Below are 12611 nucleotides of genomic sequence, written 5' to 3'. Positions count from 1 at the left end.
GATCCCATATGCCACGGAGCAACTAAGCCCGTGCGCCACAACTACTGAGTCTGCGCTCTAGAGCCTGTGAGCAGCAACTACAGAGCAGGCGAGCCACAACTACTGAAGCCCACACACCTAGAGCCCATGCTCCACAACAAGAGAAGCCACTGCAATGACAAGCCCGCGTACCACAACGAAGAGTAGCCCCCGCTCACCACAACTAGAGAAAGCCCACACGTGGCAACGAAGATCCAAAGCAGAAATAAACAAACAAACAAATAAATAAATAACTATATCCCACAACTAAATAGAATTTTAACCTAGCAATCCTGGAACACAGAAGTATAACTTAATGGAAAAAAGAGCCCAAGAATTGCCAACTATACATAAAAGATATAGTTGATAAGAAATAAGCTGCTCAAAAAAAAAGACAGTAGTGGAATAACTGCTTAACAATTTGAAAAATAACTGATTTAGAGCCCAACTGCTCACTACACACCAAACTTACCTCTAAACAAATTAAAGAATTATGTTTTTTAGTTATTTAAACAAATTCAAAAACCTAACAAGTTTTTAAATTTTTTCAATGCAATCGCTATTAAAAGAAGCTGGCTTCCTTGCAGAAATCGACAAGATGATCCTAAAATTCATATGGAAATTCAAGAAACCCAGAATAGCCAAACAATCTCAAAAAAGAACACTGGAGGACTCACACTACCTAATTTCCAAATTCATTACAAAGCTATAATAATCAAGATAGTGCAGGTCTTCCCTGGCGGCACAGTGGTTAAGAATCCGCTTGCCAATGCAGGGGACACGGGTTCAAGCCCTGGTCCGGGAAGATCCCACATGCCACAGAGCAACTAAGTCCGTGCACCGCAACTACTGAGCCTGCGCGCCACAACTACTGAAGCCCACGTGCCTAGAGCCTGTGCTCCGCAACAAGAGAAGCCACCGCAATGAGAAGTCCGCACACAGCAACGAAGAGTAGCCCCTGCTTGTCACAACTAGAGAAAGGCCACGCAGCAACGAAGACCCAACGCAGCCATAAATAGATAAGATAGATAAAGAGGAAAGGAAAGGAAAGGAAAGAAAAGGAAAGAAAGAAAGAAAGAAAACAATGAGGTACTGGCATAAGGATACACACATGGGGGACTGGAACAGAGTCCAGGAATAAACCCGTATGTCTACGGCCAATCGATTTTTGACAAGAGTGCCAAGACCCTTCAATGGGAAAGGACAGTCTTTTCAACAAATGATGCTGGGACAACTGGATATCTACATGCAGAAGAATGAAGTTGGATGCCTTTCCCACAACAAAATTTAACTCAAATGGATCAAAAATCTACATGTAAGAAATAAAACTAGAAAACTCTCAGAAGAAAATGTAGGAGTAAATCTTTATGATCTTGGCAATGGTTTCTTAGATATGAAACCGAAAGCACAGGAACAAAAGAAAAAAACAGTTCAAAGGGACTTCATCAAAATTTAAAAACTTTTGTGCTTCAAAGGCACCACCAACAAAGTGAAAGGACAACCCAATTAAGGGAGAAAATATTTGCAAATCATATATCTGATAAGGGACTTGTATTCAGACTATATAAAGAACTCTTACAACTAAATTATAAAAAAACAAAAACCACACAGTTAAAAAATAGGCAACAAATCTGAATAAACATTTCTCAAAAAAAGACATACAAATGGCCAATAAGTACATGAAAAGATGCTCAACATCATTAGTTACTATGGAAATGCAAATCAAAGCCACAATGGGATTCCATTTCACACATACCAGAATGGCTAGAATCAAAAAGATAATAACAAGTGCTGATGAAGACGTAGAGAAATCGGAACCGTCATATTGGTGGTAGGAATGTCAAATGGTGCAACCACGTTACATTACAACAGTTCCTCAAAAGGAAACAGGTATCACATAACCCTGCAATTCCACTCCTAGAAATGAAAACATAGGTCCACACAAATCTTGTACAAGCATGTTCATAGCAGCATTATACATAACAACTAAAAGGTGGAAACAACGCAAATGACAATCAATGGATAAATGGATAAACAAAATGTAATCTAGCTATAAATTGAATATTCAGCCATAAAAAGGAAATACTGACACATTCTAAAAAACAAATGAACATGCAAAACATTATGCTATGTGAAAAAGGCCAGACACAAAAGCCCCATACTGTATGATTCCATTTATATGAAATGTCCAGAATAGGCAAATCTGTAGAGGAAGAAAAATTAGTGGTTGTCAGGGGCTGGAGGGGAGAATGGGGAGTGACTGCTAATGGGTTTGTTTTTGGAATGATGAGGATGTCCTGGAATTGGATGGGGATATACAACCTCATGAATACACTAAAAGCCACTGAAATACACTGTAAATGGGTGAATTGTATGGTATATGAATTATATCTCAATAAACTGTTATAAAAATAGCTATATCATATATGACCCCATTAATTTATATATAAGATCTCATTCAAATCTGTAAATCCTAAAGACTTTTTTTAACGAAGAAATGCACAAAGGATAGACACCAAAAAAACTCAAGTAACTAGATGGAGAGATACATCATGTCCTTGGATTGGAAAAATCAACATTGTGAAAATGACTATACTACCCAAAGCAATCTACAGATTCAATGCAATCCTTACCAAACTATCAATGGCATTTCTCACAGAACTAGAACAAAAAATTTCACAATTTGTATGGAAACACAAAAGATCCCGAATAGCCAAAGCAATCTTGAGAAAGAAAAACGGAGCTGGAGGAATCAGGCTCCCTGACTTCAGACTATACTACAAAGCTACAGTAATCAAGACAGTATGGTACTGGCACAAAAACAGAAATATAGATCAATGGAACAGGATAGAAAGCCCAGAGATAAACTCACGCACATGTGGTCACCTTATCTTTGATAAAGGAGACAAGAATATACAATGGAGAAAAGACAGCCTCTTCAATAAGTGGTGCTGGGAAAACGGGACAGCTACATGTAAAAGAATGAAATTAGAACACTCCCTAACACCATACACAAAAATAAACTCAAAATGGATTAAAGACCTAAATGTAAGGCCAGACACTATCGAAATTCTTAGAGGAAAACATAGGCAGTACACTCTATGACATAAATCACAGCAAGATCCTTTTTGACCCACCTCCTAGAGAAATGGAAATAAAAACAAAAATAAACAAATGGGACCTAATGAAACTTAAAAGCTTTTGCACAGCAAAGGAAACCATAAACAAGAGGAAAAGACAGGGCTTCCCTGGTGGCGCAGTGGCTGAGAATCTGCCTGCCAATGCAGGGGACACGGGTTCGAGCCCTGGTCTGGGAAGATCCCACATGCCACGGAGCAACTAGGCCCGTGAGCCACAACTACTGAGCCTGCGCGTCTGGAGCTTGTGCTCCGCAACAAGAGAGGCCGCGATAGTGAGAGGTCCGCGCACCGTGATGAAGAGTGGCCCCCGCTCGCCACAACTAGAGAAAGCCCTCGCACAGAAACGAAGACCCAACACAGCCATAAATAAAAATAAATTAATTAATTAAAAAAAAAAAAAAGAGGAAAAGACAACCCTCAGAATGGGAGAAAATATTTGCAAATGAAGCAACTGACAAAGGATTAATCTCCAAAATTTACAAGCAGCTCATGCAGCTCAATATCAAAAAAACAAACAACCCAATCCAAAAATGGGCAGAAGACCTAAATAGACATTTCTCCAAAGATATACAGATTGCCAACAAACAGATGAAAGAATGCTCAACAACATTAATCATTAGAGAAATGCAAATCAAAACTACAATGAGATATCATCTCACATCAGTCAGAATGGCCATAATCAAAAAATCTACAAACAATAAATGCTGGAGAGGGTGTGGAGAAAAGGGAACCCTCTTGCACTGTTGGTGGGAATGTAAATTGATACAGCCACTATGGAGAACAGTATGGAGGTTCCTTAAAAAACTAAAAATAGAACTACTATATAACCCAGCAATTCCGCTACTGGGCATATACCCTGAGAAAACCATGGTTCAAAAAGAGTCATGTACCACAATGTTCATTGCAACTCTATTTACAATAGCCAGGACATGGAAGCAACCTAAGTGTCCATCGACAGATGAATGGATAAAGAAGATGTGGCACATATATACAATGGAATATTACTCAACCATAAAAAGAAACGAAACTGAGTTATTTGTAGTGAGGTGGATGGACCTAGAATCTGTCATACGGAGTGAAGTAAGTCAGAAAGAGAAAAACAAATACTGTATGCTAACACATATATATGGAATCTAAAAAAAAAAAAAGGGTCATGAAGAACCCAGGGGCAGGATGGGAATAAAGACGCAGACCTATTAGAGAATGGACTTGAGGACACAGGGAGGGGGAACGGTAAGCTGGGACAAAGTGAGAGAGTGGCATGGACATATATACACTACCAAATGTAAAACCGATAGCTAGTGGGAAGCAGCCGCATAGCACAGGGAGATCAGCTCCGTGCTTTGTGACCACCTAGAGGGGTGGGAGGGAAGGAGGGAGACGCAAGAGGGAAGAGATATGGGGATATATGTATATGTACAGCTGATTCACTTTGTTATAAAGCAGAAACCAACACACCATTGTAAAGCAATTATACTCCAATAAAGATGTTAAAAAAAAAAAAAAACAAGTAACTAAGAGCCGAAAATGTGTGTTGTATTCAAAGAAAGTTAAAGCACCGGAGATAGTGCTGTACATTTTTAATTACAGGAGGAGGCTGGGGGGTTGAATTAATAGATAAGAATTATGATTAAGTATGTGGGCAACACACAGAGACACCAAATGCTGGCAAGACTGTGATAAAGCAAGTATACTCATACAACTGTGGCTGGCACCATAAACCCGTGCTGCTGTTAAAACGTTTTTGGAAAGCAATATGGTAATTTGCCAACAAGGCGACAACACAACAGTTGTTGGTGAGATACACAAAAATACTAAAGTGGATAGATATACAGTTGAATATTCAGATGGACATTAAGAAAGGAGAATGTCAAAGTTAAATCAGAAATACATAAAAGTTGTGCCCACAACCATTAAAAAAAAAACTCTTTTGCAGTCTGAGTCTAAATTGTTCTAGCAGTGACATCATTAGCCTACTCATCACCAGACTGTTGTAGAACAACATGAAATAAACTCGGAGTACCCAGATTTGCTTCTAATAGTACTGCCCATTAAAAGAATCCAGGAGAGGACTTCCCTGGTGGCACAGTGGTTAAGAATCCACCTGCCAATGCAGGGGATACGGGTTCGAGCCCTGGTCCAGGAACATCCCACATGCCACGGAGCAACGAAACCTGTGCATCACAACTACTGAGCCTGTGCTCTAGAGCCCGTGAGCCACAACTACTGAGTCCGCAGGACTAGAGCCCGTGCTCTGCGACAAGAGAAGCCACCGCAATGAGAAGCTCGCACACCACAACGAAGAGTAGCCCCTGCTCACCACAACTAGAGAAAGCCTGCCCACAGCAACGAAGACCCAACGCAGCCAAAAAAAGGAAAAAAACAAAAAACAAAAACACCCCATTACTCATTTAAAAAAAAAAAAAAAGGTACAATTGAGTACTAAAGATATTAAAAAAAAAAAAAGAATCCAGGAGAGCACTTGACTCCACATCTTGGAACAGGAATAAGACAATCAACACGGGCCTGGAATCCCTTGCTACATCTGAAAAGGAGGCTGTCTGTGGTAGGAGGAAAAGGCAGGAAAGCTAGCCTGTAGGGGCCGTTACTGGCCATGTTGTGACCCTGCAAACATAAGTACAGTTAATTAGAATGAGCTGAAACTGGGAAAAATCATGAGTCTGCAACAATACACAAGGTGATAAGTATATCAACATGGCAACATAAAAGCAGATTGAAAACAACTGAACACTTAATATTATAAATTTAAATAGCTAAGGGACTGTGGCCATACAAAGCTGTTTCTTATACTGTGTATATGTTTGTTCATAAAGGATAAAAATTTTCTCTCGCCATTAAAATAGGAAAGGGAGGGGCTTCCCTGGTGGCGCAGTGGTTGAGAATCTGCCTGCCAATGCAGGGGACACGGGTTCGAGCCCTGGTCTGGGAGGATCCCACATGCCGCGGAGCAACTGGGCCCGTGAGCCACAACTACTACTGAGCCTGCGCGTCTGGAGCTTGTGCTCCACAACAAGAGAGGCCGCGACAGTCAGAGGCCCGCGCACTGCGATGAAGAGTGGCCCCCGCTCGCTGCAACTAGAGAAAGCCCTTGCACAGAAACGGAAGACCCAACACAGCCAAAAATAAATATAAATAAATAAATAAATAATTTTTTTAAAAAATAGGGAAGGGAGACTTCAGAGAACTATGAATAAGCCTGTAGAAAGTGCACCAAGAACAGGCAAGACAGGTGAGCACACAGTAACCAATGGTTTGCAGAGGGTGACAGCTCAACCACAAGAGAAAAGTTGATGGAGACAGAGACGCTCATCTTAAGATAAGTAAAAAACAAATCTAGACGGAACATCCTGTGACCCAAACATGATGAGCACGGAGGTGGAGAAGTGAGGCAGCAGATGGCAAGAACAGGCAGGAGTCTGGGCAGTCCCCGAAAGGCCATATAAACCTCGGCTCCACACGGCAGGCCAGCCCCCGGAAGGCCAGCTCAGGCAGGGTCACCCCAGAAGACACACCACATGCCAGCTCCCAACCAAGGAGCCACCACCAACTCTGGAGCTGCACCACAGCTGGGAGAGGGCAAGCTTCTTTTACTTATCGGTCTGTCAAGATCATTATCACTTCAGGTAAGGTATACAAATATGAAGGAATTAACCCAAGGCACAGTGTCAGTGAAATACTAGGAGAATATGACTAATTGGCTTTGTAAAAAATATCTAAGAGAATCTGACTTTTTAAATGTGGCACACAGCACAAACATGACCAGCAGTATAGGCTCTCTAGCTGGAATGGGAGTCCAAGGCGCACCATTTAGTTACGGCAAACTGCTGTTTTCTTGAATGCTCTATGGGTCGCAATAAGTCAAGCGTGCCTTATGCATTTCATAAACACTCTATCTCATGAGAGGTACCAAGGGCTGGACCAAGCTCTCTGGTCAGTCAGTACCTTAATAATTTGTCCCTATAAACAAAGCATACAATCTTAACAGAAGTGTAATCAAATTCAATAACTTCCCATGGAGATTAGCTGGAACTTTCTGTCCTCGAAGGCAGTGGTAAGTGAGGAAGAGGTCACAGTCACCAGGCTGAGGTCCATCAAGAACCAAGATAGGCCTGGACTGTCCTCACCAGCCAGGCCAGATGCACGATGACCGAGAGCTGTGCCCAGGGAGCACCGAGAACCTCACAGGGTTCCCAGACACAGCCAAGGGGTAAGCACTCCCTGGGCCTGCAGGGTCATTCCAAGTGCGGACCCTCAGGCCCGGGACTGAGGAGCAGCAGGACTGTGTGACCCAAAGGGACACACACGAGACAGGGGAAGCAGAAAGAGCCAGCACTTCACACAGCGCCGTCCCAGGCACTACAGCACTGCTTCCAACTGGCCTGGTCGCAGGCCCACCGGGGGCCATCACTGCCCAACGGGATAGGGGAGGGGAGAGCACCGCCTGTCTCTGTCATGCCCCACCCCCACCGCACCTGTCCCACCAAGTGTAGGCCTGTTTATCGACCTCATCTAAGTTCACCTGTGCACCCAGCCTCCTGCCAAGTGAGGCTCAAGGAGACAACCGGAGATGCACAGAACAGTGGCAAATGTTGCTTTTAATTCAAAACTGACAAGTGAACTACTGAATAAAATCTCAAACATGAAGTTTTTTGTTTTTTTTTTTTAAACCCCACATTTGTTTATTTATTTATTTCTGGCTGTGTTGGGTCTTCCATTTCTGTGCAAGGGCTTTCTCTAGTTGTGGCAAGCGGGGGCCACTCTTCATCGCGGTGCGCGGGCCTCTCACTATCGTGGCCTCTCTTCTTGCGGAGCACAGGCTCCAGACACGCAGGCTCAGTAGTTGTGGCTCATGGGCCTAGTTGCTCCGCGGCATGTGGGATCTTCCCAGACCAGGGCTCGAACCCGTGTTCCCTGCATTAGCAGGCAGATTCTCAACCACTGCGCCACCAGGGAAGCCCAAACATGAAGTTTTTAAATAACAAAACGTGATGAGGTGACTCATGGACCTGGAAAAATGTAATTTTACATAGACATGCTTCTGGACCCAATGACAATTCTAGCAAAGGCACCAACGTATGTGTCACATGAAGGTTTCTGGGACAGGCAAGGGACAACCCACTGCTTCTTCACGGAGGGCAGAAGCTCAACTCTGGGAGGGGAGGTGCTGGAAGTGACATCCAAGAGCAGCAAGGATGAGGAGGCAGGGCCTGCAGGCAGCAGGCATCCACAGCCACGGAAAGCAAGACCTGGCGTGACAACCACCATCAAACTGGCTACTCCAGGGACAGATGACCCTGATGTCAAACACCCTGGGAAGGCCCAGCACAGTGAAGAATTCTTATGCTGGCTTCAGGAACACTTACCGAGGAAAGCGGTCTTCAGCTCCAACTTCCATAATGATAACTGAACACGCGTCCAGCCCACGGAGAGTGGTCTCCAAAGACAGTAAAAGGTACGTCTAATGAAACACTGGTTGACAAGTACATGTTTCTGAGAGCTTTCTTTCCTTTTCATCAAAGTAGTTTCTATGGTTATTAAAAAAAGGAAAAAAAAAGGTCTCCAGAACAGGTCCTCAAAGGAGAGCACTGTCCCTTAGAAAATACAGGTTTGCTCCTGACCTCAGCTGGACCGACCCCACACACAGGTACCAACCAGGCGGCAGCCCTCGGCTCGCAACTCTGTCCATTTCTGGTGGACATGCAGAAATCAACCACGAGGTGCGCTGAAAATCAACATGCTGTCTCAACAGAGCTGGACCTGCCTCCAGATCTATGACACCGAGCAGCATCTGGCTGGGCAATGACAAGGTAGGAGGTAGAGCATCGTGCTGGATAAAACCTGCTCACGTCCTCCCTGACACCCGTCCATGATAAGCGCCACAGAAAATGCCCAGGCCACCTGTATACTTCCCAGAACCTGTCACAAGGTAAAGGTTGGAGCACAGGATTTTCCCATCTGTAAACATTAATGCACCTGATGCCAACTCTTACTTTTACAAGATGCCTGGCAAGTTCATCCAGCCCAAAAGCACAACTTCAATGAGAGGTTTGAAGGCAGCTGATAAGCCTCTCTTTAAGGGATACACACCACCTTAGTATAAATTAACATAAACTAGTAAGCCGTCTTTCTTTGTCATCGGCAGCTGGCTGAAACTGTCAGCATGCTCTGGACAGGTGTAGAATGTTCTGGAGCCTGAGCTAAACCATGCCCACTTCAGTTTGGTGGGCACTGAAGTAAAAAGCTTGACTACAGTCAGAGGAGAGAAACAGTGTGTGTGCTCTGGAGACGCCGGCAGGGGGAAACGTGACCCTGGGGCCAGGCTGAGAGGGGGCAGGGAGAGAATGTTGTATGTCTACACACATATACCAGCCAGCCTCACCCCCAGAGCACAACCACCATCCCCCTCCACCTCAAATGCCCAGGACTCCGCCACTGCCCCCAGGAACCTCTCCGCCCCTTCATCCCCGCCACACACAGCAGGCACATTTTGCTGTTTGCCACAGCTTATAGCGCATCCCGCAGCGCAGTGCACACAGTCCCAGGAGGGTCAAGGGGAGCGCCAAGACCTTTAACTCACTAGCACAGACAGCTCTGGAGTGACTAGATGTGAAGTGACTTTTGTAAAGTACACCCTGTTCTCCAAAGCCATGCTTTTCTGTTATGTCATAAAAATATATGCACTCATTTTGCTCATCAGTGTTTCTCAAAAAAGGTAAATTAACTACATTTTTAACCCAGTTACTCGACAAACATGGCTGCTGTGCTAGCGACGGTCCAGGGACTTGGCTGTTAAGGCAGACGTGGTCCCTACCCCTAGGAAGCTACATCCCAACAGAGTGACAGACCCAGTATCATTTACAGAACTAGCAAATTAAAGCTGTGAGGGCAGCCATGGCAGAAGTGGATGAGTGCTGTGAGGCCGGAGCATGGGTTGGGGAGGGGCTGGGAGAGGGTGCTGGGGGGGTAGGGGGGAGCGGCCAGAGGGCTGCAGCAGGTCCAGGGGAGGGTGACAGCGGCTTAGATGTGCTGCAGTGGCAGGAAGGGGAATACTCATATACAGAATATGAAATATAATAATAGCTAATCATGCATCACGTGTTTCAAAATTTCACTTTCCCCTAATGTTTCAGATTCAAAATTCAGATTCAGCAGCCTTTATGAGTCAGAAGGAAAAAACAGTCATTCTGAAATCAACATCCAAGTGAAGTGTAGAATGAACTCCGGATTTCTGAAATGGCAATAACAGATGATGTAATACAGACAGACATACACACATACCTGCTTTTCCACCACATGCTTTATAAGAAACGGCAGGGCCACCACCAGCAGTTCATAGCAGCTTCAGTGATTTAAGGTAAATGCAGTACCCTCAAGACCACACTGTTTTATCCACTTCATCAACAAATATTCACTGAGCACCTACTGTGTGCCATGCACTGTTCTAGACACTGAAGATACAGCAAAAAACAAAACTGAGCCCATGCCCTCAAGAAGCCCACATTCTAGTAGGAGCAGACAGACTCCCCCCAAAAAACAAAAACCAGGTAAAATCTACAGTGTGTCAAATGGTGATAAATAACTGTGAGAAAAATACAGCAGGGAAGGAAGATGGGAGTGGTACAAACTTAAATAATCAGAGAAGCCCTTACTAGGAAGGTGACATCTGAACAAAGACCCGAGGAGGTGGGGAAAGCCTTCCCAGGAGAGGACTGGGCAATGAGAAAGCCCAGAGGCAGGAGCAGCTCTAGACTCACAACAGTCCAGCTTGGCCCTCTGGACGGGCCACCTCCAGACAGAACCTCTGGATGCCAGGCAGGACCTCAGGGTCCCTGAAACACTCCTCCTGGGGTCACTTCTGGGCACCTCAAACCACAAGGGTGGAAGCCTGAGCAATGGGACTTCCCATAAGAGTCCTGGTGCCTCCTGAACCAGAGTCGGATGCCAGCCTAACCCTGGCTGTACTGTCCCTCATCAGACCTGGGCTGGAAGACGCTGGACACCAGACCACTGCCGCTCTGGAAGCGCCACAGCAGCATCCGCTCTGCTCCAGCTTTATGGGCATGATGACACAGGGACTTGTCATGGGCAGCCTTTCTCCTTTGTGGAATTCCGCAATTTCCTTCCTGCCTCGGCCATAGCACGCCAGCCAAGTACCTCAGTGCAGGACCAGCTCTCATGGCCCCTGATGGAGAGATGTTCATAGTGACAACTCAGTGCGCATGCTTTCTCTTCCTGTAGTGATAAGTCGCTGGCATGGGTATGTTTTAATGAACAGTTTCACTTCTGCAGTTAAAATGATGCTCAAAATATTACCTTTTAAAGCACTTTAAAAGCATCAATTATAAAATGAAAAACCTAAGAAAAAAGCCCTCTTCCAGTGTGAAAAGTCCAAATGTTTATTTGTACTACAGCTATTATTCTAAAGGGCTGATTTTTTTCACATTTGAGGTGGTAATTAAGCTGCATAAACAGCACTCTCAGACGGTCTGCCATGATCTGGAGGACACTCACTATACGGTGGCCCAGGGGCAGAGGCGGGGGTCAGGCTCCCAAGGAGCTCCTTCCAGCCCTCCAGCCCTGGGCCCTGCGGAGGCAGTGCAGCCCTGTGTGCCCAGGCAACCCAGGGCCTTGGGAGAGTCACTCCCTCCCAGCAGAGCCCAATCAGCTTACCACCCACTTGGTGACCCAAAATTATGGTAAGTAAATACATCTGGTTACTCAACAGCTTCTGAAATTTAAGTCTCTGGAGAAATTTAAAGCAACAACACCCTGTCCCCCATCCTCGCCCTCCCTAATAAAATGGAGCTGGTCACAAGTTCTCAAGAATGCGGCTCTCTACCTGGTCCTGTAGGCACTGTGTCACCACAAGTCATGACTGCTGGCCTTTCCTACACACTCAGGTACACCCCAAATGCAAGCACCTCACACCCAAGAGAAGGCTGGGAGTTGCAGCCTGCCTCACCAACAGCTTCACACCAGTGGCTCCCTGTGGCCAAGGCCTCGCACTGACCAGGCCAGGCCCCAACCCCCACCCTTTCTCCCCCACTTCCCGGTACCAGCATCCTTTAAATCCCCCCACAGGACAGGACCCCTTCTGTGCTCCTCTCTCCTGCTTCCTGTGTGGCTGTCAGAACAAGCTTCCATAACTGCATGAAGTGGGAGCCATGTCTGTGGCTCAGCTTTACTGCGAACAAGGAAGGACAGCTGTTCTCAACTGCACTTGGCCAGGAAAACCAGCGCCACGAACATCCAGCACCTGGGATGTCTCCGGAAAAGTGGGTCACACCCCCCCAACTGCACTCAACATGCACCTTGTCCTGCACCTGTCACTGTGTCGCGTGACTGAGCAAGCAGGAGGGCGCCTGTGTGCTCACAGCCTCCCCAGAGCAGGACCACGACACCCTTCCGCAAGAGCATCTCTTGTAAGGAAGA

At 45.5% G+C, this 12611-nt stretch overlaps 1 protein-coding gene across 4 annotated transcripts in view; it reads right to left on the bottom strand.

Moving 5' to 3' along the window:
- Positions 1-12611, bottom strand: part of PDPK1 (3-phosphoinositide dependent protein kinase 1) — an 81371-nt gene that overhangs the window by 44919 nt on the left and 23841 nt on the right. The window contains exon 2 of one of the 4 annotated variants that reach the window (XM_082360707.1): positions 8543-8704. The exons of the other annotated variants lie outside the window; for them this stretch is intronic. The gene's annotated coding sequence lies outside the window, so the exon portion shown is untranslated. The remainder of the gene's footprint in view (positions 1-8542; positions 8705-12611) is intronic. 4 annotated transcript variants of the gene reach the window in all.

Source organism: Balaenoptera borealis (genome assembly GCF_965194805.1).
Source record: "Balaenoptera borealis genome assembly, chromosome: 16".
NCBI classification, from domain to species: domain Eukaryota; kingdom Metazoa; phylum Chordata; class Mammalia; order Artiodactyla; family Balaenopteridae; genus Balaenoptera; species Balaenoptera borealis.
Note: the sequence above shows the minus strand (reverse complement) of the source record. Positions and strands in the feature narration are given on the sequence as shown.